The following is a 26,509-nucleotide window of genomic DNA, read 5'->3' as shown; positions in this document are numbered from 1 at the left end:
AGCAACTGGAATCTGGACTTGGTGGACTGGAACCTGGACGTAGGAACAGAGGGACTGAACCCACGAACAGAGACTCAGTACCCGCAAGGATCCAGAAACTCAGAAGACTATAGTACCAAAACTGGGACTGAGAAGGCTCAGAACTCAGGCACCGGATTATCAGGGGTGACCACCTCCTGAGCTGTATAAGCTTGGAACTGGCCCCGGGTAACTCAGAACCTGCATCAAACCTGGATCTTGAAGCCGATACACAGAGACACAGAGATGGAAGAAGTTTAAAGACTCAGAGCAGTAACCTACTAAGAGCAGAAGCGAATAAGAAGGACATGGAGGGATTTGTATCGAGGTTACTCTAAGGATTAAGTTATGTACTTTTTGCCAAAATCTGACCATCTTAGGACAAGACCACTAAATGTGTAACAAAGAGCCTTCTTGCCCACAGGACCTCCAACAGGAATTGGGTGCATCTGGGAATATAGCTTTGAGATGAGTGGGGACCAGGTACCAGGTACCATCTATAAAGTAGCTTATACGCATTCTCTTTAGTCCTCACGAAAATAGAGCTTTTAGCGATTCGGGTCCTGATTTTGGCCCAATCATCAATTTCTAGTTAAATTCCCAAGTCTTCTTTCCACTTCAGCTCGTATCGATCCTTAATAGGTTGATGAAATGCCACAAGACTATAAAATGTTGAAATTAAACCGGTCGGTTGAGACCTATTCTGACAAAAAGTTTCCAAAGGGGTTAATTGGTAGAGTGTTTTAAACGCTAAGAGAGATTGAAATAAATGCCTTAGTTGAAGATATTAATAGAAACATTTATGGGGGATGTTGTGTATTCTCTGCAAATCTGCAAATTCCGGAAAGATTTGCATGGGTGCGATATCTGTCATAAACCAGAGCCCGCGATTAATCCAGTATTGAGAAAAGGATTTTGGCTGTCCAGGGGGAAAGGACGGGTTGTTCCACAATGGAAACATAATTTCAGGATTAGCTAATAATTGAAAGGCGCGAGTACTATAGTCCCAAATCTGGAGGGAGAAACGAGTAGAAGATGGAAGCAAAAGGAGTGGTGGACGATGTTTAATTGGAATCCACAAAAGGGTGTATGGCGAAAGCAACTGTATGGTATTTGCCTCTATGTCAGCCCATAGCCTAGTGTTATGTGCGTATTGTCGCTAACCAATAACGATTGTCGAACCTCGAGTTGTGTTTCCAAAGCACAAAGATTTATTCGCAAATAGTAGAATAAATATGTTCAAGCGAAGTAATAGTAAATAAAGCCTTTACTTATCGCAGGCGCTCTGGATCCAGTGCAGTAATTCAATCCTGAAGTCTGGGGACAAGATGTCTGCACTCTGGATCACAAGCTGCTGCTTATATACACAATCAAATACAGTAATACAATGAAGATGGTATAGCTTGCATCTATTGGTCCGGGTCTCAGGAATGTCCAAGGGGTCATCAATCATTGGCTGGTTCATCCTAAGGAATCCAAAGGAGGGGGTCATCTCTGCAGGGGGTATGCTCTGCTCTTCCCGCCAGGATTCCTTAGTCTTAAGTAGTTCATAATTCCCTATCATTCATAACTTGCGTATGCACTCTGCGATTCCCTCGCAGAGTGAACCAAACAGTAGGATATGTAACAAGGTTCATTATGATACCACTCATGATGTTATTCCTTTAACCCGTTCCGTGTATTTCACTAATATGCATGTAACTCTGATATAAAATATTAAATACTACTGTATTTCGACATAACTGACTATGTGTTGCAACTACCATTAATGTGTACTATTTTATAAGTATGCGTGTTTGTGCGAATATATGGTAAAAGACCAATTACTGTTGCTGCCACGTGTAGTGGATGCGTACGCCCTTTCACGCCGTAGCGTGCCCTTGTACGTCGATGCGTACCGTACGCATCTTTTTTAGACAAAGACAACCAAGTTTGCTAGACTTTAATTGAAATGACTTTATATAATTTGCTGACTTAGACACTAGTGAAGGCGAAGAGTGAAATAGAACTAGCTGGGTCAGGTGTGCAGCAATGTAGTACTTAGAAATATTTGGAAGACCCAGTCCACCCTCCGAGGTCCGACGATGAAGCGTGCGAGCTTGGACCCGTGGTCGTTTACCTGCCCAAACAAACTGCGCAACTTGTTTCTGAAGGGTTTTTAGTGCCAATGAGGGGACCCGCATAGGGACCGTCTGAAATAGATAGAGAATTTGTGCTATTAGATTCATCTTTACGGCTGTCATGCGACCTAACCAAGAGATATATAGCTTATCCCATTTCTCAAGGTCTTGTTTAAGAACACTCAAGAGCCAAGGAAAATTAGCTGTATATAGCTGACTAAATTGACTTGTCAAGTAGATTCCCATATATTTCAGTTTGTCTGGTTGCCATCTAAAATTCGTTTGCCGTTTCAGAGATTCCAGGAGGTGGGGCGTTAAGTTAAGAGACAGGATTTCATATTTGTCCATATTGATTTTAAAGTTAGACAACTAAGTTCTTTCTGTATGGAAAGGAGGGAGGTAAGGGGTCACTGTCAGTAAGACATCATCCGCATATAAGGAGATCTTATAATCGGTCTTGACCGCTTGGATTCCTGTGATTGCTTCATTGGTCTGAACTCGAGAGGCTAAAGGTTCCATCATTAGGGCGAACAATAGAGGGGAGAGCGGACATCCTTGTCGAGTGCCATTAGCAATTTGTAACACCGGCGATGCAGCTCCATTAGCCCATACAGTAGCAGAGGTATTGAAGTACAAAGAAGCTACCCTAGTCATAAATTGACCCTCAAAGCCCATTACCTCAAGAGTGGCTCTCATGAAGGGCCAGGAGACCCTGTCAAAGGCCTTTTCTGCGTCGAGGGAGACCACCAGAGCAGGGGTGTGCTTCGAGTTAGCTGCTTCAATGAGATTGATTGCTCGCCTTGTATTGTCCAATCCCTGTCGAGCAGGAATAAATCCCACCTGGTCAGGATGGACCAGGGCAGAGATCACTTGAGCCAGCCTGTTCGCAAGTAGTTTAGCAAATAGTTTTAGGTCTACATTCAGCAGAGAGATAGGTCTGTAGCTCTCACATTAACTAGGTTCACCACCTTCCTTAGCTATAACAATGACATGTGCTCTGGTGGTATCCCTCTCGAAGCTTTCCCCATTTAGCACTGCACTGAAAAGTAAAAGAAGCATCAGTGCCATATCAGGCGCAAATTTTTTATAATACGATGCAGTGAGCCCATCTGGTCCTGGTGCGGCCGAGTTTCTAAGTGACTTGATAGTCTCCTTTATCTCTTTCATCGTAATGTCCACGTTGAGTATCGACAACTGTGCTTCTGTGAGACAGGCAGCCCCCCTTTCATTTTATAATTGGCAGCCACCAGTATAGTTTAAAATAAGCAGCCCCTGTGTAGTTTAATATAGGCATCCCCCTAATTTTAGTGTGGGCAGTCCCCACCCCCATAGTTTAGAACAGACAGCCATCCCTCATAGTTTAGAATAGACAGCTCACCCCATAGTTTAGAGTAAGCAGCCCACCATAGTTTGGAATATGCAGCACCCTCCACATATTTTAGAATATGGCAGTATCCCCCATAAATTAGAATATTCAACATCCCCCTAGTTCAGAATAGACAGCCCACCTAAAGTTTAATATAGGCAACCCCCCTATAGTTTAGTATAGGCAGCACCCCCCATAGATTAGAATAGGAGGCCATTCCCCATAGCTTAGAATAGGCAGAATCCCCCATAGTTTAGAATATGCAGCCCCCACCATAGTTTTGAATAGGGAGCCACCCCATAGTTTAGCATCGGCAACCCCACTATAAAGACAGCCCCCCTTCCTTCCCTCATATCACACAATATATTAAGACCTCCCCACTCCCTCATACATTATAGGAACATGCACATTATAGCAGGCCCTCCTCACTATAGATTAATATAAGCAGCCCCCCTATAATTTAAATAGATTAAAATAGAATGCCTCCCCTATAGTTTAATATAGGCAGCCTCCCTATAGGTTACAATAGGCAGCCCCCCCATAGTTTAGAATAGGCAGCACCATCCATAGCTTAGAATAGGCAGCTGCCATAGATTATAATAGGTAGCCCTCCCACAGTTTAGATTATTCAGCGCCCTTATAGTTTAGAAAAGGGAGACCCCCCCATTGTTTAGAGTTTGCAGTCCCCCCATATAGTTTAAAATAGGCAACATCCCCCATAGTTTAGAATAGGCAGCAAACCATAGTCTAGAATATTGAGCCCCCCCATAGTTTAGAAACGGTTGACCCCCATAGTTTATAATAGGCAGCCCCCCTATGGTTTAGAATAGGCAGCCCCCCATAGTTTATAATAGGCTGTCCCCCCATAGTTTTGAAAAGCCAGTATCCTCCATACTTTAGAATAGGCAGCCTTCTCCCATACTTTACAATAGGAAACATCCACCATACTTTATAACAGGCAGCAAACCAAAGTTTTGATTAGGCAGCCCACGCACAGTTTAGAATAGGCAACCCACCAGAGTTTGGAATATGCAGCACCCTCAACATATTTTAAAATAAGGAAGTATACCCCATAATTTAGAATATGCAACATCCCCATAGTTTAGAATAGGCAGCCCCCAATAGTTTAGAATAGGCAGCCCTCCATAGTTTAGTATAGGCAGCCCCAACATAGTTTAGAGTAGGCATCCCCCCCATAGTTTAGTATAGGCAGCCCTCCATAGTTTAGAATAGGCAGCCCTCCATAGTTTAGTATAGGCAGCCCCAACATAGTTTAGAGTAGGCAGCCCCCCCATAGTTTAGAATAGGCAGCCCTCCATAGTTTAGTATAGGCAGCCCCCCCATAGTTTAGTATAGGCATCCCCCCATAGTTTAGAATAGGCAGCCCACATACAGTTTAATATAGGCAGTCCCCTATAGGTTAATATAGGAAGCATTATTATAGTTTAATATAGGCAGCCACTCTATAGTTAATATAGGCATTACCCTATAGTTTAATATAGACAATTCCCCTTTAGTTTAATATAGGCAGCCACCCCATAGTTCAGTATAGGCAGCTTCCCCCATAGATGAGAATAGGATGCAATTCCCCATAGTTTAGAATAGGCAGCCCCAGCCATAGTTTAGAATAGGCAGACGCCATAGATTAAAATATGCAGCCCTCCCACTTTTTAGAATATGCAGCCCCCTGATAGTTTAGAAAAGGGAGTCCCCCCATAGTTTAGAATAGGCAGCCATCCCCCATAGTTTAGAATAGGCAGCAAACCATAGATAAGAAAATTGAGCCCCTACATATTTTAGAAATGGTAGCCCCCCATAGTTCAAAATAGGCAGCCCCCCATAGTTTAGAATAGGCAGTCCCCCCATAGTTTAGAACAGCCAGCATCCCCACTTAATTTAGAATAGGCAGCCCCCTCCCTTACTTTACAATAGACAGCATCCCCATAGTTTGTAACAGGAAGCAAACCATAGTTTTGAATAGGCAGCCCCCCCCATAGTTTAGAATAGCCAGCATCCCCCATATTTTAGTATAGGCAGCCCTCCTATACTGTAAGCCCCCCTATTAATTAATATAGACAGCCACCTATATTGTTTAATATAGGCAGCCCTCCTATAATTTAATATAGGCAGCCCACTCCCTATAGCTTAATATAGGCTGCCCTCCTATAGTTTACTATAGACAGCCCCCCTTTAGTTTAGTATAGGCAGCTCTCCCCATAGATTATAATAGGAAGCCATTACCCATAGCTTAGAATAGGCAGCATCCCCCATAGTTTAGAATATGCAGCCCCCACCATAGTTTTGAACAGGGACCCCCCACTCCCTCACACACTATAGCACGCCCTCCTCCTCATAGTTTAATATAGAATATATAATTTAAATTAGTTTAATATAGAATGCCACCCCATATAGTTTAATATAGGCAGCCCCCTCTATAGTTTAGAATAGTCTGCCCCCATAGTTTAGAATAGTCTGCCCCTCATAGTTTAGAATAGGCAGCCTCCCATAGTTTAGAATAGACAGCCCCCCATAGTTTAGAATAGGCAGCTCTTCCACCCATAGTTTTGAATACGTAGCTTCCCCATAATTTATAATAGGCAGCGCCTCCACAGTACAGAATAGGTAGCCCCACATAGATTAGAATAGGCATCTTTTCCAGGGATAGTTCAGAATAGACAGACCCCCCATAGATTAATATAGGCAGCCCTCCCTATTGTTTAATATAGGCAGCCCTCCCTATTGTTTAATATAGGCAGCCCTCCCTATAGTTTAATGTAGGCAGCCCCCCTATAGTTTAATATAGGCAGCTCCCATGTAGATCAATATAGGCTTCCCTTCCATAGTTTAGAATAGGCATCATTTCCTCGGATAGTTCAGAATAGGCAGCCCCATCATAGATTAATATAGGCAATCCCCTATAGTTTAATACAGGCAGCCCCCCCCCAATAGTTTAATATAGGCAGCTCCCCTATAGATTAATATAGGCTGCCCCCCATAGTTTAGTATAGGCAGCCCTGCTCCCCCATAGTTTAGAAAACGAAGCCCCCCTATAGTTTAGTATAGGCAAAATCCCCAATAGTTTAGAATAGGCAGCATCCCCCCTCACAGAGTTTAGAATAGGCAGAATCCCCCATAGTTTAAAATAGACAGCCTCCCCCCCATTGTTTATAGTAGCCAGCCCCCTCCATAGTTTAGAATAGGCAGCCCCCTCCCATATTTTGCAATAAGCAAAATCACACATAGTTTAGAATAGGTAGCAAACCATAGTTTAGAATATTGAGCCCCCTCCATAGTTTATAAAAGGTAGCCCCCCTCATAGTTTAGAATAGTCATCCCCCTATAGTTTAGAATAGGCGGTACCCCCATAGTTTAGAATAGCCAGCATTCCCCATAGTTTAGAATAGGCAGCCCCCTCCCATACGTTACAATAGGCATCTAACCATAGTTTAGAAATGGTAGCCACCCAACATTGTGTTTAGAATAGGTAGCCTCCACCATATTTTTGAATAGGCAGCCCAGCCATAGTTAGAATAGGCAGACCCCCCGTAGTTTAGAAAAGAAAGCCCACCATAATTTAGTATAGGCAGCCCCCCCATAGTTTAGTATAGGCAGCCCCACTGTTAAGGCAGCCCCCCTTTCATTTTAAAATTGGCAGCCCCCCGTATAGTTTAAAATAGGCAGCCCCTCTGTAGTTTAATGTAGGCAGCCCCCACCCCCATAGTTTAGAACAGACAGCCATCCCTCATAGTTTAGAATAGGCAGCCCACCCCATAGTTTAGAGTAAGCATAGTTTGGAATATGCAGTACCCTCCATATATTTTAGAATATGGCAGAATTCCCCATAAATTAGAATATGCAACATTCCCATAGTTTAGAAAAGGCAGACTCCCCTAGTTTAAAATGGGCAGACCCCCTATAGTTTAATATAGGCAGCCCACCCACTATAACTTAATATAGACTGCACCCCTATAGTTTAATATAGGCAGCCCCCCATGTAGTTTAATATAGGCAGCCCCTCCAATAGTTTAGAATAGGCAGCCCCCACTATAGTTTAGAATAGGCAGCCCCTCCATAGTTTAGAATAGGCAGACCCCCATAGTTTAGAATAGGCAGCGCTTCCACCTATAGTTTAGAATACGCAGCACACCCATAATTTAGAATAGGCAGCCCCTCCACAGTAAACAATAGGTAGCTCCCCATAGTTTAGAATAGGCATCCCTTCCACTGATAGTTCAGAATAGGCAGTACCACCATAGTTTAGAATAGGCAGCCGGACCCATACCTTAATATAGGCAGCCCTCCCCATAATTCAATATAGGCAACATCTCTATAGTATGATATAGGCAGCCCCCTATAGATTAATATAGGCTGCCCCCCCCCATAGTTTAGTATAGGCAGCCCCCCATAATTTAGAATAGGCAGCCCCCCCCTATAGTTTAGTACAGGCAGAATCCCCTGTAGTTTAATATAGGCAGCCCCCTATAGTTTAATATAGGCTGCCCCCTCTCCCCATAGTTTAGCATGGGAAGCCCTGCCCCCCATAGTTTAGAATAGACAGCCCCTCTATAGTTTAGTATAGGCCGAATCCCCTATAGTTTAGAATAGACAGCATCCCCCATAAGTTAGAATATGCAACCCCCGATAGTTTAGAAAAGGAAGCCCCCCTATAGTTTAATGTAGGCAGCCCACTCCCTATAGCTTAATATAGACTGCACCCCTATAGTTTACTATAGACAACCCCCACTATAGTTTAATATCGGCAGAACCCTTTCAGTTTAAAATTGGCAGCCCACCGTATAGATTTAAATAGGCATCCCCCTATAGTTTAGTATAGGCAGCTCCCCCCATAGATTAGAATAGAAAGCCATTCTCCATAGCTTAGAATAGGCAGCATCCCCGATAGGTTAGAATAAGCAGTCCCCCTATAGTTTACCAAGGCAACCCCTCTATAGTTTAGAATAGGCAGTCTCACCCTATAGGTTAGAATAGACAGCCATCCCCCATAGTATAGAATAGGCAGCCCCCCATAGTATAAAATAGGCAGCCCCACTATAGTTTAGAATAGGCAGTCTCACCCTATAGGTTAGAATAGACAGCCCCAAATAGTTTAGAAAAGGGAGTCCCCCCATAGATTAGAGTATGGGGTACCCACACATAGTTTAGAATATTGGGCCCCCCCCCAAAGTTTAGAAATGGTAGCCCCTCATAGTTCAGAATAGTCAGCCCCCCCCATAGTTTAGAATAGGCAGCATCTCCATAGTTTAGAATTGGCAGCCCCCCTCATAGTTTAGAATAGGCAGCCCCACCATAATTTAGAATAGGCAGACCCACTATTAAGACAGCCCCCCTCCCTTCCCTCATATCAAACAATATATTAAGACACCTCACTACCTCAAACATTATAGCAACATACACCCCTTTTCCCTCACACATTTTAGCAGGCCCTCTTCCCTATGGTTTAATATAAGCAGCCCCCTATAGTTTAAATAGTTTAATATAGAAAGCCTCCCCTAGAGTTTAATATAGGCAGTCCCCCTATAGTTTAGTATAGGGAGCCCCCACTATAGTTTAGGATAGGCAGCCCCCACATTAGTTTAGAATAGGCAGCCCCCTATAGTTTAAAATAGACAGCCCCCTAATATTTAAAATAGGCAGCCCCCTATAGTTTAATATAGGCAGCCCCACCTATAGTTTAATATAGGTAGCCCCACCTATAGTTTAATATGTGCAGCCCCCCTATAGTTTAATATAGGCTGCCCCCCCCCATAGTTTAGAATAGGCAGCATCCCCATAAGTTAGAATATTCAGCTCCCCCATAGTTTAGATAAAGCAGTGCCCCCATAGTTTAGAATAGGCAGCCCCGCTATAGTTTAAAATAGGCAGCCCACTCACTATAGCTTAATATAGACTGCACCCCTATAGATTACTATAGACAGCCCCCACTATAGTTTAATATAGGCAGCCCCCACTATAGTTTAAAATTGGCAGCCCCCATATAGATTAAAATAGGCAGCCCCCCCCCGTAGTTTAGCATAGGCAGCCATCCCATATAGTTTAGAATAGGCAGCCCCTCATAGTTTAAAACAAGAAGCTCCCCCATAGTTTAGAATAGGCAGCCATCCCATATAGTTTAGAATAGGCAGCCCCTCATAGTTTAAAACAAGAAGCTCCCCCATAGTTTAGAATAGGCAGCCCTCCATAGTATAGTATAGGCAGCCCCACCATAATTTAGAATAGACAGTCCCCTCCCATACTTTATAATATGCAGCATCCCCGATAGTTCATAATAGGCAGCAAACCTTAGTTTATAATAGGCAGCCCCCCCATAGTTTAGAAAATGTAGCCCCCTCACATTGTATTTAGAATAAGCAGCCCCTACCATAGTATTGAATAGGCAGCCCGCCCATAATTTTAGAATAGGCAGCCCCACTATTAAGACTATTAAGACAGCCCCCCTCCCTTCCCTCATATCACACAATATATTAAGATTCCCCACTACCTCACACATTATACAACATACACCCTTTTTCCCTCACACATTATAGCAGCCCCCCCCCATATAGTTTAATATAGGCAGCCCCTGTATACTTTAATTTAGGAAGCCCCCTATAATTAAATATAGGCAGCCCCTCTTTAGTTTAATATAGGCAGCCGTGCCCCCCAATAAGTTACAATAGCCAGCCCCCCCCCGGTAGTTTAGAATAGGCAGCCATTCCCCATAGTTTAGAATAGGCATTACCCTCTTATACTTTACAATAGGCAGCCCCACATATTGTGTTTAGAATAGGCAGCCCCCCATAGTTTAGAACAGGCAGCCCCCCATATTTTACTATAGGCATCCCCTCATAGTTTAGTATAGGCAGCCCTCCAAATCATTTTGAATAGGCAGCTAGTCACTGCCCCATTGGAGCTTATAATCTAAATCCCCTAACATACACACACACAGATTGAGAGAGACTAAGGGCAATTTAATAGAAGCCAATTAACCTACCAGTATGTTTTTGGAGTGTGGGAGGAAACCGGAGCACCCGGAGGAAACCCACGCAAACACGGGGAGAACATACAAACTCCACACAGATAAGGCCATGGTTGGGAATCGAACTCATGACCCAAGTGCTGTGAGGCAGAAGTGCTAACCACTAAGCCACCGTGCTGCCCACATAGCAAACCCACATAGTTTAGAATAGATAGCCCCCCAATGGTTTAGAAAATGTAGCCCCCTCACATTGTATTTAGAATAAGCAGCCCTACCATAGTATTGAATAGGCAGCCCGCCCATATTTTAGAATAGGCATCCCCACTATTAAGACTATTAAGACAGCCCCCCTCCCTTCCCTCATATCACAATATATTAAGATCCCCCACTACCTCACACATTATACAACATACAACCCTTTTCCCTCACACATTATAGCAGCCCCACTCCATATAGTTTAATATAGGCAGCCCCTGTATACTTTAATTTAGGAAGCCCCCCTATAATTAAATATAGGCTGCCCCTCTTTAGTTTAATATTGGCAGCCGTGCCCCCCAATAAGTTAGAATAGGCAGCTACCCCCAGTAGTTTAGAATAGGCAGCCATTCCCCATAGTTTAGAATAGGCAGCCGCCCCCTTTTAGTTTAGAATAGGTAGTCCCCCTATAGTTTAGAATATTCAGCCCCACATATTTTAGTATAGGCAGCATTTCCCATAGGTTAGAATAGGCAGGTCTCCTGGCTACTCACTTACCTTTAATTGAGCAGGCCAGCATTGCTTCTCACATCAGGCAAATATAGTTTAGTATAGTCAACCCCCCATAGTTTAGTATAAGTAGCCTCCTTTAGTATACTCAGCCCCCCCATAGTTTAGTATAGGTAGCCCCCTTTAGTTTAGTATAGGTAGCCCCCCATATTTTAGTATATGCAGCCCCCTCATAGTTTAGTATAGGCAGCCCCCCCATAGTTTAGAATAGTCAGCCCCTCAAATAGTTTAGAATAGGCAACCCCCCATAGTTTAGAAAAGGAAGCCCCCCTAAAGTTTAATGTTTAATGTAGGCAGCCCACTCCCTATAGCTTAATATAGACTGCACCCCTATAGTTTACTATAGACAACCCCCACTATAGTTTAATATCGGCAGAACCCTTTCAGTTTAAAATTGGCAGTCCACCGTATAGATTAAAATAGGCCTCCCTCTATAGTTTAGTATAGGCAGCTCCCCCCATAGATTAGAATAGAAAGCCATTCTCCATAGCTTAGAATAGGCAGCATCCCCGATAGGTTAGAATAAGCAGTCCCCCTATAGTTTACCAAGGCAACCCCTCTATAGTTTAGAATAGGAAGTCTCACCCTATAGGTTAGAATAGACAGCCATCCCCCATAGTATAGAATAGGCAGCCCCCCATAGTATAAAATAGGCAGCCCCACTATAGTTTAGAATAGGCAGTCTCACCCTATAGGTTAGAATAGACAGCCCCCAATAGTTTTGAAAAGGGAGTCCCCCCCATAGATTAGAATATGCAGTACCCACACATAGTTTAGAATAGGCAGCCCCCTCCCAAAGATTACAATAGGTAACATCACCCATAGTTTAGAATAGGCAGCAAACCATAGTTTAGAATATTGAGCCCCCCCCCATAGTTTAGAAATGGTAGCCCCTCATAGTTCAGAACAGTCATCCCCCCACATAGTTTAGAATTGGCAGCCCCACCATAATTTAGAATAGGCAGACCCACTATTAAGACAGCCCCCCTCCCTTCCCTCATATCAAACAATATATTAAGACACCACACTCCCTCACACATTATAGCAACATACACCTCTTTTCCCTCACACATTATAGCAGGTCCTCTTCCCTATAGTTTAATATAAGCAGCCGCCTATAGTTTAAATAGTTTAATATAGAAAGCCTCCCCTAGAGTTTAATATAGGCAGTCCCCCTATAGTTTAGTATAGGGAGCCCCCACTATAGTTTAGGATAGGCAGCCCCCACTTTAGTTTAGAATAGGCAGCCCCCTATAGTTTAAAATAGGCAGCCCCCAATAGTTTAAAATAGGCAGCCCCCCAATAGTTTAATATAGGCAGCCCAACCTATAGTTTAATATAGGTAGCCCCACCTATAGTTTAATATATTCAGCCCCCCTATAGTTTAATATAGGCTGCCCCCCCATAGTTTAGAATAGGCAGCATCCCCCATAATTTAGAATATTCAGATCGCCCATACTTTAGATAAGGCAGTGCCCCCATAGTTTAGAATAGGCAGCCCCGCTATAGTTTAAAATAGGCAGCCCACTCACTATAGCTTAATATAGACTGCACCCCTATAGATTACTATAGACAGCCCCCACTATAGTTTAATATAGGCAGCCCCCACTATACTTTAAAATTGGCAGCCCCCCATATAGATTAAAATAGGCAGCCCCCCCCCCGTAGTTTAGCATAGGCAGCCATCCCATATAGTTTAGAATAGGCAGCCCCTCATAGTTTAAAACAAGAAGCTTCCCCATAGTTTAGAATAGGCAGCCCTCCATAGTATAGTATAGGCAGCCCCACCATAATTTAGAATAGACAGTCCCCTCCCATACTTTATAATAGGCAGCATCCCCCATAGTTCATATTAGGCAGCAAACCTTAGTTTATAATAGGCATCCCCTCATAGTTTAGTAAAGGCAGCCCTCCACATCATTTTGAATAGGCAGCTAGTCACTGCCCCATTGGACCTTATAATCTAAATCCCCTAACATACACACAAACAGATTGAGAGAGACTAAGGGCAATTTAATAGAAGCCAATTAACCTACCAGTATGTTTTTGGAGTGTGGGAGGAAACCGGAGCACTCGGAGGAAACCCACGCAAACACGGGGAGAACATACAAACTCCTCACAGATAAGGCCATGGTTGGGAATCGAACTCATGACCCAAGTGCTGTGAGGCAGAAGTGCTAACCACTAAGCCACCGTGCTGCCCACATATCAAACCCACATAGTTTAGAATAGATAGCCACCCAATGGTTTAGAAAATGTAGCCCCCTCACATTGTATTTAGAATAAGCAGCCCCTACCATAGTATTGAATAGGCAGCCCGCCCATATTTTAGAATAGGCAGCCCCACTATTAAGACTATTAAGACAGCCCCCCTCCCTTCCCTCATATCACAATATATTAAGATCCCCCACTACCTCACACATTATACAGCATACAACCCTTTTCCCTCACACATTATAGCAGCCCCGCCCCCTATAATTAAATATAGGCTGCCCCTCTTTAATTTAATATAGGCAGCCGTGCCCCCCAATAAGTTAGAATAGGCAGCTCCCCCCAGTAGTTTAGAATAGGCAGCCATTCCCCATAGTTTAGAATAGGCAGCCGCCCCCTTTTAGTTTAGAATAGGTAGTCCCCCTATAGTTTAGAACAGACAGCCCCCCCATATTTTAGTATAGGCATCCCCTCACAGTTTAGTATAGGCAGCCCTCCCCATCATTTTGAATAGGCAGCTAGTCACTGCCCCATTGGAGCTTATAATCTAAATCCCCTAACATACACACACACAGATTGAGAGAGACTAAGGGCAATTTAATAGAAGCCACTTAACCTATCAGTATGTTTTTGGAGTGTGGGAGGAAACCGGAGCACCCGGAGGAAACCCACGCAAACACGGGGAGAACATACAAACTCCACACAGATAAGGCCATGGTTGGGAATCGAACTCATGACCCAAATGCTGTGAGGCAGAAGTGCTAACCACTAAGCCACCGTGCTGCCCACATAGCAAGCCCACATAGTTTAGAATAGATAGCCCCCCATAGTTTAGTATAGTCAGCCCCACGTAGTTTAATATAGGCATCCCCCCTATAGTTTAGAATAGGCAGCCCCTGTTATAGTTTAGAATATTTAGCCCCCCATATTTTAGTAAAGGCAGCATTTCCCATAGGTTAGAATAGGCAGGTCTCCTGGCTACTTACTTACCTTTAATTGAGCAGGCCAGCATTGCTTCTCACATCAGGCAAATATAGTTTAGTATAGTCAACCCATCATAGTTTAGTATAAGTAGCCCCCTTTAGTATACTCAGCCCCCCCATAGTTTAGTATTGGTAGCCCCCTTTAGTTTAGTATAGGTAGCCCCCCATATTTTAGTATATGCAGCCCCCTCATAGTTTAGTATAGGCAGCCCCCCCATAGTTTAGAATAGTCAGCACATCCCATAGTTTAGAATAGGCAGCCCCTCCCATAGTTTAGAATAGACAGTACCCCCCATCGTTTAGAATAGACAGTACCCCCTATAGTTTATAATAGGCAACCCCTCCCATAGTTTAGAATAGACAGTACCCCACATAATTTAGAATAGGCAGCCCCTCCCATAGTTTAGAATAGACAGTACCCCCCATAGTTTAGAATAGGCAGCCCCCCCATAGTTGAGAATAGACAGTACCCCCCATAGTTTAGTATAGGCAGCCCCCCCATAGTTTAGAATAGGCAGCCCCACTATTAAGACTATTAAGACAGCCCCCCTCCCTTCCCTCATATCACAATATATTAAGATCCCCCAGTACCTCACACATTATACAACATACAACCCTTTTCCCTCACACATTATAGCATCCCCCCTCCATATAGTTTAATATAGGCAGCCCCTGTATACTTTAATTTAGGAAGCCCCCCTATAATTAAATATAGGCTGCCCCTCTTTAGTTTAATATAGGCAGCCGTGCCCCCCAATAAGTTAAAATAAGCAGCTCCCCCTAGTAGTTTAGAATAGGCAGCCATTCCCCATAGTTTAGAATAGGCAGCCGCCCCCTTTTAGTTTAGAATAGGTAGTCCCCCTATAGTTTAGAACAGGCAGCCCCCCCCCATATTTTAGAATAGGCAGCCTCTCATAGTTTAGTATAGCCAGCCCCTCATAGTTTAGTATAGGCAGCCCTCCCCATCATTTTGAATAGGCAGCTAGTCACTGCCCCATTGGATCTTATAATCTAAATCCCCTAACATACACACACACAGATTGAGAGAGACTAAGGGCAATTTAATAGAAGCCACTTAACCTACCAGTATGTTTTTGGAGTGTGGGAGGAAACCGGAGCACCCGGAGGAAACCCACGCAAACACGGGGAGAACATACAAACTCCACACAGATAAGGCCATGGTTGGGAATCGAACTCATGACCCAAATGCTGTGAGGCAGAAGTGCTAACCACTAAGCCACCGTGCTGCCCACATAGCAAGCCCACATAGTTTAGAATAGATAGCCCCCCATAGTTTAGTATAGTCAGCCCCACGTAGTTTAATATAGGCATCCCCCCTATAGTTTAGAATAGGCAGCCCCTGTTATAGTTTAGAATATTCAGCCCCCCATATTTTAGTATAGGCAGCATTTCCCATAGGTTAGAATAGGCAGGTCTCCTGGCTACTCACTTACCTTTAATTGAGCAGGCCAGCATTGCTTCTCACATCAGGCAAATATAGTTTAGTATAGTCAACCCCCCATAGTTTAGTATAAGTAGCCCCCTTTAGTATACTCAGCCCCCCCATAGTTTAGTATAGGTAGCCCTCTTTAGTATACTCAGCCCCCTCATAGTTTAGTATAGGTAGCCCCCTTTAGTTTAGTATAGGCAGCCCCCCATATTTTAGTATATGCAGCCCCCTCATAGTTTAGTATAGGCAGCCCCCCCATAGTTTAGAATAGTCAGCCCCTCCCATAGTTTAGTATAGGCAGCCCCTCCCATAGTTTAGAATAGACAGTACCCACTATAGTTTAGAATAGGCAGCCCCTCCCATAGTTTAGAATAGACAGTACCCCCTATTGTTTAGAATAGGCAGCCCCTCCCATAGTTTAGAATAGACAGTACCCCCCATAGTTTAGAATAGGCAGCCCCCCCATAGTTTAGAATAGTCAGCCCCCCCTTCGTTTAGAAAAGGCAGGTCCCCCCCTACTCACTTATCTTTAATTTAGTTGGCTGGAGTCGCTCCTCACATCAGGCAGACACCCCCTGGCGAGAAAAAAAAATTAGATAACAAAAAAGCCATATATGAGGCGGCCTTTGGGAATCTTCCCGGTATGTCCTACGCCCAATTGGCCCCTGGTTAGGGGTTTTAAAAGTTCATTGGTTGCTTCCTAAACAGATCTTTCTATATTTACAGAAGGTTTAATATTAATATATACGACTCCTGTACATCGCTAAGGTAAGCGGGCCAAAATCCATTCTCATCGTAATTGTTGATGTCTTCACCAAAATTGAATGTAAAGTCTAGCAGGATACACCACAGTTCTTTATCCATATATCTAGATCTGCACTGCTCAACAAACTTGGAAAAGGTGGTAGCTAAAGGCCATGTACTTCTCATCATTGTTAAAAATATGGATCTTGCTTTATCACATTCCAGACCTCGCTGCTCTAGGTCCCTTGCAAAATGTGAAACAAACTGATAGAAAGCCTTATAAATGATGTAGTATGTGAGCTGAGTGCAAAGATATTGACATTTTCCCTGTAACTTCTCAGGAAGGTCACACTGTAACAGGGTCATCCCGTGTAACCATTCCTCCTTTCTGATACAGCCCTTTTTCTTAGGCTCTAGTAAATAGTTCAGAGCCAACATGTTCATATCTTGGGCTTCAATCCCAACTTCCTCACAAAACTCTTGTATGCCTTTGGGCCCAATAACGTCCTCCAATCCTGCGTACTCCTGAAACCAAGCCAGGCAGCGCTTCCTAGAAAACTGATCTATCCCCATTATTCTGCCGGCTTTTCTACATTTCTTTTGGTCCACTCCATCAGTAGAGGAGGATTTCCTTTTCCTTTTCCCCGGCATATCGCTGTGAGATGAAGTATAAGGAAACAGAAGTCTGTTTCCTTATGTCTCACTGGTCGGCCGAATGATCAGATTATTCTACTTTCTATCCAACTTTGTTGCGTTCTAGAGATGCTGGAGAGCGGTCAGCAGACGTCTGTCCTCTCTCGCTGATCAACCAGAAGTGTGTAACTGTCATCATTTAAATGATGCACCTGGATTCTAAACTGCCAGTGAGTGGTCACATGACAGTATGAGAAAAACAAATCATTAAAGCTACAGTACACCTAATAAAAGGTGGTAGTGCCCCATCCCACAACTGGAGCGGCTACACGGCTACATGCAGCTGTATTTCCATATAAATTGATTTTATTAACTAACCTAATATGGCAGCGGAGGGAATGAGTTAGTGGAGTGAACAATCACAAACTGCCATTTCTTGATGGCAGCTTGTGATTGGTCCTCCCGCTCACATACCAGCCCTGTCCATGTTTTGGCTGGGGCTGTAAGAGGAGCAGATAAGTCATGAGAAATATGGTACATACTGGGATCTAGCTAGGAGAGACTAGGGGCTAGATCTACTAAGCTGCGGGTTTGAAAAAGTGGGGATGTTGCCTATAGCAACCAATCAGATTCTAGCTATCATTTTGTAGAAGGTACTAAATAAATGAAAGCTAGAATCTGATTGGTTGCTATAGGCAACATCCCCACTTTTTGAAACCCGCAGCTTAGTAAATCTAGCCCTAGGTGGTAGAGCAGCTCTAAAGATACAAACACCTATGCACTATTATAATAAGGTGTAGTAAAATTAAATATAGAAAATATATTACTAAGAGTAGAGAATGCTCCAACACTTGCATATTTATTTAGATGAATTAGGTACAGACTCAAGAACACAAGAGAAACATGGGGATATGTATTTGTCTCCTGTGCCCTAAAAGCACCACATACGTAGTGGAAAGTGTGTAATGTTATAATGAAACAGACACATTTTAAAAGCTGTGTGCAGGTAAGCCTTAAGTCCAGATAAAATAACATAGCATTTGATCATGTTAGGACTGACCAGAATGGGAAGACTTTGGCGTGAGTTGGTCAGCTTAACATATACTGCAATATGTGGAACTAACATTCCCTGTCTTTAATATAGAACAGTATTTAGTTCAGCATTAACTATGTGTTTGGAGAGTGCAGAGTATCCCTGTTTTTTTTGTCTACATATGTGTGTATATATATATATATTAATAATGGAACCAACAAATAAACGTTCATATTATGCCACACAGTAGTGTCCCAGGTCCCAGTTCAATTTATGCCACATTGTTCAATTTATGCCACAAATCATATTTTGCCACACAGTGATGCCCCCAAATCATATTATGTCATACAATAGTGCCCCAGTTCAATTTATGCCACAAATCATATTGTGCCCCACAATAATGTCTCCAAATCATATTATGTTACAAATTAGGCCCCAAAACAATATTATGCCACAGAGTAGTGCCCCCAAACAATATTATGCCACAGATTAATGCCCCCAAACAATATTATGCCACAGAGTACTGTCCCCAATTCAAATTATGCCAAGAACAGGCTAACCCCCTGAAAAAAGGAACATTGTCAAGTTTGAAAAAAAAAGCAAAAAAAAAAAATGACAATAAAATAAAGTAAATGTGACTTACCTTTACTTCATCTCCTCTCTGTGGTCGGCTGGGCTTGGCCCTCGCAGCTCCTGGATGCTGCCAGCATCGCAACGTCATGACGTGTGCAACTCTTGAAGGTGCACGTGACTTGCGCTTTACAAATTTTGGACATGGGTTGCTGCTTGTCTGGATCCTGCAATGTTGGGAGTCCTATCTGGAAAAAGAAAGGGTATATGACATTTAGAAAACTCCAACCAGCCTTGGCATTAAATAATTCACATTCACATTTAATAAGGGACAAGTGCAAGGAGGTATGGGCTTGGCTATGTAAGGTGCGCAGGTCGCTGTTCTCCCAGTTAGTCACCAGTGCAATGGAGTATGTAGAGGAATAGCAGAAGACCTGGGTACAATCCAGCAATGGCGAGGAACAAAAGGGAAAATACAGGAGAGTGGTCAGAGGTAGCCAAATTCAGGAACCACTCGGACAATATAGTACAGAATCACTTGAGCAGGAGGATAGTCACAAGACAAGCCAAGGGTCAGAATCCAAAACAGCAAACAATAGGAGCAGGGAACAGGACACAGGAACGCTGGAGATTGGTGACCCAAAATGCTGGCGAGGCATTGGTGAAAGTGGGGTCCTAATATAAGAGGAAGTGAGCCCTTGTAGAAGGAGAGTGATTTCTGAGCCACAAAACAAATGCCCCGATGCATAGCAATGGGACGCGGCTCGAATGCACATGCAGGTGCTGCGAGAGTGCTGAATACGTAAGAGTGTCCCGTTGCTAGGCAACAGGATGCGAGAAGGAATTAAGACAGGGGTCCGTTCCCCGGCACCTAGGAGAAGTGCAAGGACGGCATCTGACATATTTACTGAGAGTAAGAAAGTCTTATGATTATGAAAATGCTTTCTACTGGTTTTAAATCACACTTAAAGGAATAACAGGTAAAATAAGGGTAAAAAAGAGTCTACTGTATAAAACGTTACTACTAGTAATGATGTCTTCTCATGGTTATCAATATTTTCATGCATCATAATTGGGGATAACCCAAAACACTATCTGTTACTGTAAAAGAATAGAGGGTATCCTGAACACATGACAGTTTTAAAGTGTTAGACTTCATGGTTTACACCTGAAATTTGCAAGTTTGAAAGTTTTTGTTAATTATTCAGTGCAGACTTGTATTCCAAGTTTTGTAACCTATAAAACTGTGCTGCTTGTGCCATATTAAAGGGGATTCACTAATTCAAACTGTTTTCCCTTTTTTCCTTCACTCATATATGCCCCCCAGACTTCTAGTTGATCTTTTTATATGCACTTTCCTAGCTCCCAGGGTGCATGGTAATAGAACTGATAGCTCTACAGACCCACATCCCCCTAGTGACCCCATCTGCCGTCACCGGGGTCGGGTCTGTACTTGAGTAATGCTGGATGCGTTACAGGGTGTGCAGTGCATATGGACTTATGAGCTCAGGGTGCACTTTAACTTTTCCTTGACTTGTGTCCAGAGTGATTCAGGAAGGCAGAGCCGGATTAAAGGTGGACAGAGGCAATCTGCTCTTAGGGAGACCTGGTGTCCACTGTCTTACTTCTCCCTTCTCATCTGTCTTCCACTTATCGTCCGTCCTGTCCTGACTGTCTGTGTGACATGTGTCTAATCTACAAGGCCAAAATGGAACTACCACACTGCTAAAACACCCACCCACTGGTGAAAAGACAACTGTGAAAATAATAAAAAGAAGATAGGGTTTCTGGGATCCGTCTTGGGACGAAGGGTCCTGAGACAGGGATGAAGTGGAAACTAGGAGGCTGGATGAAGATCTTGCTCAGAAAGAGAGTATGTGCTCTTTTTGTATATGCCAGATGTCAGGAGGAGGAATGCTGGACTGGATTCCACATTGGAATAAGCAACTGGAATCTGGACTTGGTGGACTGGAACCTGGACGTAGGAACAGAGGGACTGAACCCACGAACAGAGACTCAGTACCCGCAAGGATCCAGAAACTCAGAAGACTATAGTACCAAAACTGGGACTGAGAAGTCTCAGAACTCAGGCACCGGATTATCAGGGGTGACCACCTCCTGAGCTGTATAAGCTTGGAACTGGCCCCGGGTAACTCAGAACCTGCATCAAACCTGGATCTTGAAGCCGATACACAGAGACACAGAGATGGAAGAAGTTTAAAGACTCAGAGCAGTAACCTACTAAGAGCAGAAGCGAATAAGAAGGACATGGAGGGATTTGTATCGAGGTTACTCTAAGGATTAAGTTATGTACCTTTTGCCAAAATCTGACCATCTTAGGACAAGACCACTAAATGTGTAACAAAGAGCCTTCTTGCCCACAGGACCTCCAACAGGAATTGGGTGCATCTGGGAATATAGCTTTGAGATGAGTGGGGACCAGGTACCAGGTACCATCTATAAAGTAGCTTATACGCATTGTCTTTAGTCCTCACGAAAATAGAGCTTTTAGCGATTCGGGTCCTGATTTCGGCCCAATCATCAATTTCTAGTTAAATTCCCAAGTCTTCTTTCCACTTCAGCTCGTATCGATCCTTAATAGGTTGATGAAATGCCACAAGACTATAAAATGTTGAAATTAAACCGGTCGGTTGAGACCTATTCTGACAAAAAGTTTCCAAAGGGGTTAATTGGTAGAGTGTTTTAAACGCTAAGAGAGATTGAAATAAATGCCTTAGTTGAAGATATTAATAGAAACATTTATGGGGGATGTTGTGTATTCTCTGCAAATCTGCAAATTCCGGAAAGATTTGCATGGGTGCGATATCTGTCATAAACCAGAGCCCGCGATTAAACCAGTATTGAGAAAAGGATTTTGGCTGTCCAGGGGGAAAGGACGGGTTGTTCCACAATGGAAACATAATTTCAGGATTAGCTAATAATTGAAAGGCGCGAGTACTATAGTCCCAAATCTGGAGGGAGAAACGAGTAGAAGATGGAAGCAAAAGGAGTGGTGGACGATGTTTAATTGGAATCCACAAAAGGGTGTATGGCGAAAGCAACTGTATGGTATTTGCCTCTATGTCAGCCCATAGCCTAGTGTTATGTGCGTATTGTCGCTAACCAATAACGATTGTCGAACCTCGAGTTGTGTTTCCAAAGCACAAAGATTTATTCGCAAATAGTAGAATAAATATGTTCAAGCGAAGTAATAGTAAATACAGCCATTACTTATCGCAGGCGCTCTGGATCCAGTGCAGTCATTCAATCCTGAAGTCTGGGGACAAGATGTCTGCACTCTGGATCACAAGCTGCTGCTTATATACACAATCAAATACAGTAATACAATGAAGATGGTATAGCTTGCATCTATTGGTCCGGGTCTCAGGAATGTCCAAGGGGTCGTCAATCATTGGCTGGTTCATCCTAAGGAATCCAAAGGAGGGGGTCATCTCTGCAGGGGGTATGCTCTGCTCTTCCCGCCAGGATTCCTTAGTCTTAAGTAGTTCATAATTCCCTATCATTCATAACTTGCGTATGCACTCTGCGATTCCCTCGCAGAGTGAACCAAACAGTAGGATATGTAACAAGGTTCATTATGATACCACTCATGATGTTATTCCTTTAACCCGTTCCGTGTATTTCACTAATATGCATGTAACTCTGATATAAAATATAAATACTACTATATTTCGACATAACTGACTATGTGTTGCAACTACCATTAATGTGTACTATTTTATAAGTATGCGTGTTTGTGCGAATATATGGTAAAAGACCAATTACTGTTGCTGCCACGTGTAGTGGATGCGTACGCCCTGTCACGCCGTAGCGTGCCCTTGTACGTCGATGCGTACCGTACGCATCTTTTCAGACAAAGACAACCAAGTTTGCTAGACTTTAATTGAAATGACTTTATCCAATTTGCTGACTTCGACACTAGTGAAGGCGAAGAGTGAAATAGAACTAGCTGGGTCAGGTGTGCAGCAATGTAGTACTTAGAAATATTTGGAAGACCCAGTCCACCCTCCAAGGTCCGACGATGAAGCGTGCGAGCTTGGACCCGTGGTCGTTTACCTGCCCAAACAAACTGCGCAACTTGTTTCTGAAGGGTTTTTAGTGCCAATGAGGGGACCCGCATAGGGACCGTCTGAAATAGATAGAGAATTTGTGCTATTAGATTCATCTTTACGGCTGTCATGCGACCTAACCAAGAGATATATAGCTTATCCCATTTCTCAAGGTCTTGTTTAAGAACACTCAAGAGCCAAGGAAAATTAGCTGTATATAGCTGACTGCATTGACTTGTCAAGTAGATTCCCAAATATTTCAGTTTGTCCGGTTGCCATCTAAAATTCGTTTGCCGTTTCAGAGATTCCAGGAGGTGGGGCGTTAAGTTAAGAGACAGGATTTCATATTTGTCCATATTGATTTTAAAGTTAGACAACTAAGTTCTTTCTGTATGGAAAGGAGGGAGGTAAGGGGTCACTGTCAGTAAGACATCATCCGCATATAAGGAGATCTTATAATCGGTCTTGACCGCTTGGATTCCTGTGATTGGTTCATTGGCCCTCCCCATAATTCAATATAGGCAACATCTCTATAGTATGATATAGGCAGCCCCCTATAGATTAATATAGGCTGCCCCCCCCCATTGTTTAGTATAGGCAGCCCCCCATAATTTAGAATAGGCAGCGCTTCCACCTATAGTTTAGAATACGCAGCACACCCATAATTTAGAATAGGCAGCCCCTCCACAGTAAACAATAGGTAGCTCCCCATAGTTTAGAACAGGCATCCCTTCCACTGATAGTTCAGAATAGGCAGTACCACCATAGTTTAGAATAGGCAGCCGGACCCATACCTTAATATAGGCAGCCCTCCCCATAATTCAATATAGGCAACATCTCTATAGTATGATATAGGCGGCCCCATTATAGATTAATATAGGCTGCCCCCCCCATAGTTTAGTATAGGCAGCCCCCCATAATTTAGAATAGGCAGCCCCCCCGTATAGTTTAGTACAGGCAGAATCCCCTGTAGTTTAATGTAGGCAGCCCCCACCCCCATAGTTTAGAACAGACAGCCATCCCTCATAGTTTAGAATAGGCAGCCCACCCCATAGTTTAGAGTAAGCATAGTTTGGAATATGCAGTACCCTTCTTATATTTTAGAATATGGCAGAATTCCCCATAAATTAGAATATGCAACATTCCCATAGTTTAGAAAAGGCAGACCCCCCTAGTTTAAAATGGGCAGACCCCCTATAGTTTAATATAGGCAGCCCACTCACTATAACTTAATATAGACTGCACCCCTATAGTTTAATATAGGCAGCCCCCCCATGTAGTTTAATATAGGCAGCCCCTCCAATAGTTTAGAATAGGCAGCCCCCACTATAGTTTAGAATAGGCAGCCCCTCCATAGTTTAGAATAGGCAGACCCCCATAGTTTAGAATAGGCAGCGCTTCCACCTATAGTTTAGAATACGCAGCACACCCATAATTTAGAATAGGCAGCCCCTCCACAGTAAACAATAGGTAGCTCCCCATAGTTTAGAACAGGCATCCCTTCCACTGATAGTTCAGAATAGGCAGTACCACCATAGTTTAGAATAGGCAGCCGGACCCATACCTTAATATAGGCAGCCCTCCCCATAATTCAATATAGGCAACATCTCTATAGTATGATATAGGCAGCCCCCTATAGATTAATATAGGCTGCCCCCCCCATAGTTTAGTATAGGCAGCCCCCCATAATTTAGAATAGGCAGCCCCCCCCCCTATAGTTTAGTACAGGCAGAATCCCCTGTAGTTTAATATAGGCAGCCCCCTATATTATAATATAGGCTGCCCCCTCTCCCCATAGTTTAGCATGGGAAGCCCTGCCCCCCATAGTTTAGAATAGACAGCCCCTCTATAGTTTAGTATAGGACGAATCCCCTATAGTTTAGAATAGACAGCATCCCCCATAAGTTAGAATATGCAACCCCCGATAGTTTAGAAAAGGAAGCCCCCCTATAGTTTAATGTAGGCAGCCCACTCCCTATAGCTTAATATAGACTGCACCCCTATAGTTTACTATAGACAACCCCCACTATAGTTTAATATCGGCAGAACCCTTTCAGTTTAAAATTGGCAGCCCACCGTATAGATTAAAATAGGCATCCCCCTTATAGTTTAGTATAGGCAGCTCCCCCCATAGATTAGAATAGAAAGCCATTCTCCATAGCTTAGAATAGGCAGCATCCCCGATAGGTTAGAATAAGCAGTCCCCCTATAGTTTACCAAGGCAACCCCTCTATAGTTTAGAATAGGCAGTCTCACCCTATAGGTTAGAATAGACAGCCATCCCCCATAGTATAGAATAGGCAGCCCCCCATAGTATAAAATAGGCAGCCCCACTATAGTTTAGAATAGGCAGTCTCACCCTATAGGTTAGAATAGACAGCCCCAAATAGTTTAGAAAAGGGAGTCCCCCCATAGATTAGAGTATGCAGTACCCACACATAGTTTAGAATATTGAGCCCCCCCCCCCAAAGTTTAGAAATGGTAGCCCCTCATAGTTCAGAATAGTCAGCCCCCCCCATAGTTTAGAATAGGCAGCATCCCCATAGTTTAGAATTGGCAGCCCCCCTCATAGTTTAGAATAGGCAGCCCCACCATAATTTAGAATAGGCAGACCCACTATTAAGACAGCCCCCCTCCCTTCCCTCATATCAAACAATATATTAAGACACCTCACTACCTCAAACATTATAGCAACATACACCCCTTTTCCCTCACACATTTTAGCAGGCCCTCTTCCCTATGGTTTAATATAAGCAGCCCCCTATAGTTTAAATAGTTTAATATAGAAAGCCTCCCCTAGAGTTTAATATAGGCAGTCCCCCTATAGTTTAGTATAGGGAGCCCCCACTATAGTTTAGGATAGGCAGCCCCCACATTAGTTTAGAATAGGCAGCCCCCTATAGTTTAAAATAGACAGCCCCCTATAATTTAAAATAGGCAGCCCCCTATAGTTTAATATAGGCAGCCCCACCTATAGTTTAATATAGGTAGCCCCACCTATAGTTTAATATGTGCAGCCCCCCTATAGTTTAATATAGGCTGCCCCCCCCATAGTTTAGAATAGGCAGCATCCCCATAAGTTAGAATATTCAGCTCCTCCATAGTTTAGATAAAGCAGTGCCCCCATAGTTTAGAATAGGCAGCCCCGCTATAGTTTAAAATAGGCAGCCCACTCACTATAGCTTAATATAGACTGCACCCCTATAGATTACTATAGACAGCCCCCACTATAGTTTAATATAGGTAGCCCCACCTATAGTTTAATATGTGCAGCCCCCCTATAGTTTAATATAGGCTGCCCCCCCCATAGTTTAGAATAGGCAGCATCCCCATAAGTTAGAATATTCAGCTCCCCCATAGTTTAGATAAAGCAGTGCCCCCATAGTTTAGAATAGGCAGCCCCGCTATAGTTTAAAATAGGCAGCCCACTCACTATAGCTTAATATAGACTGCACCCCTATAGATTACTATAGACAGCCCCCACTATAGTTTAATATAGGCAGCCCCCACTATAGTTTAAAATTGGCAGCCCCCGTATAGATTAAAATAGGCAGCCCCCCCCCCCCGTAG

General features: G+C 43.4%; 1 long non-coding RNA gene across 1 annotated transcript in view; it reads right to left on the bottom strand.

Annotated features, from left to right (window-relative positions):
• The window catches only part of LOC142150179 (uncharacterized), a 140,847-nt gene that overhangs the window by 79,271 nt on the left and 35,067 nt on the right, over nucleotides 1–26,509 (bottom strand). Inside the window, exon 3 of the long non-coding RNA XR_012691060.1 lies at nucleotides 18,943–19,117. This is a non-coding gene — a long non-coding RNA (uncharacterized LOC142150179). The remainder of the gene's footprint in view (nucleotides 1–18,942; nucleotides 19,118–26,509) is intronic.

Source organism: Mixophyes fleayi, chromosome 4, assembly GCF_038048845.1.
Source record: "Mixophyes fleayi isolate aMixFle1 chromosome 4, aMixFle1.hap1, whole genome shotgun sequence".
Classification (NCBI taxonomy): domain Eukaryota; kingdom Metazoa; phylum Chordata; class Amphibia; order Anura; family Limnodynastidae; genus Mixophyes; species Mixophyes fleayi.
The sequence above is the reverse complement of the archived record's forward strand: the minus strand, read 5'-3'. Positions and strand labels throughout refer to the sequence as shown.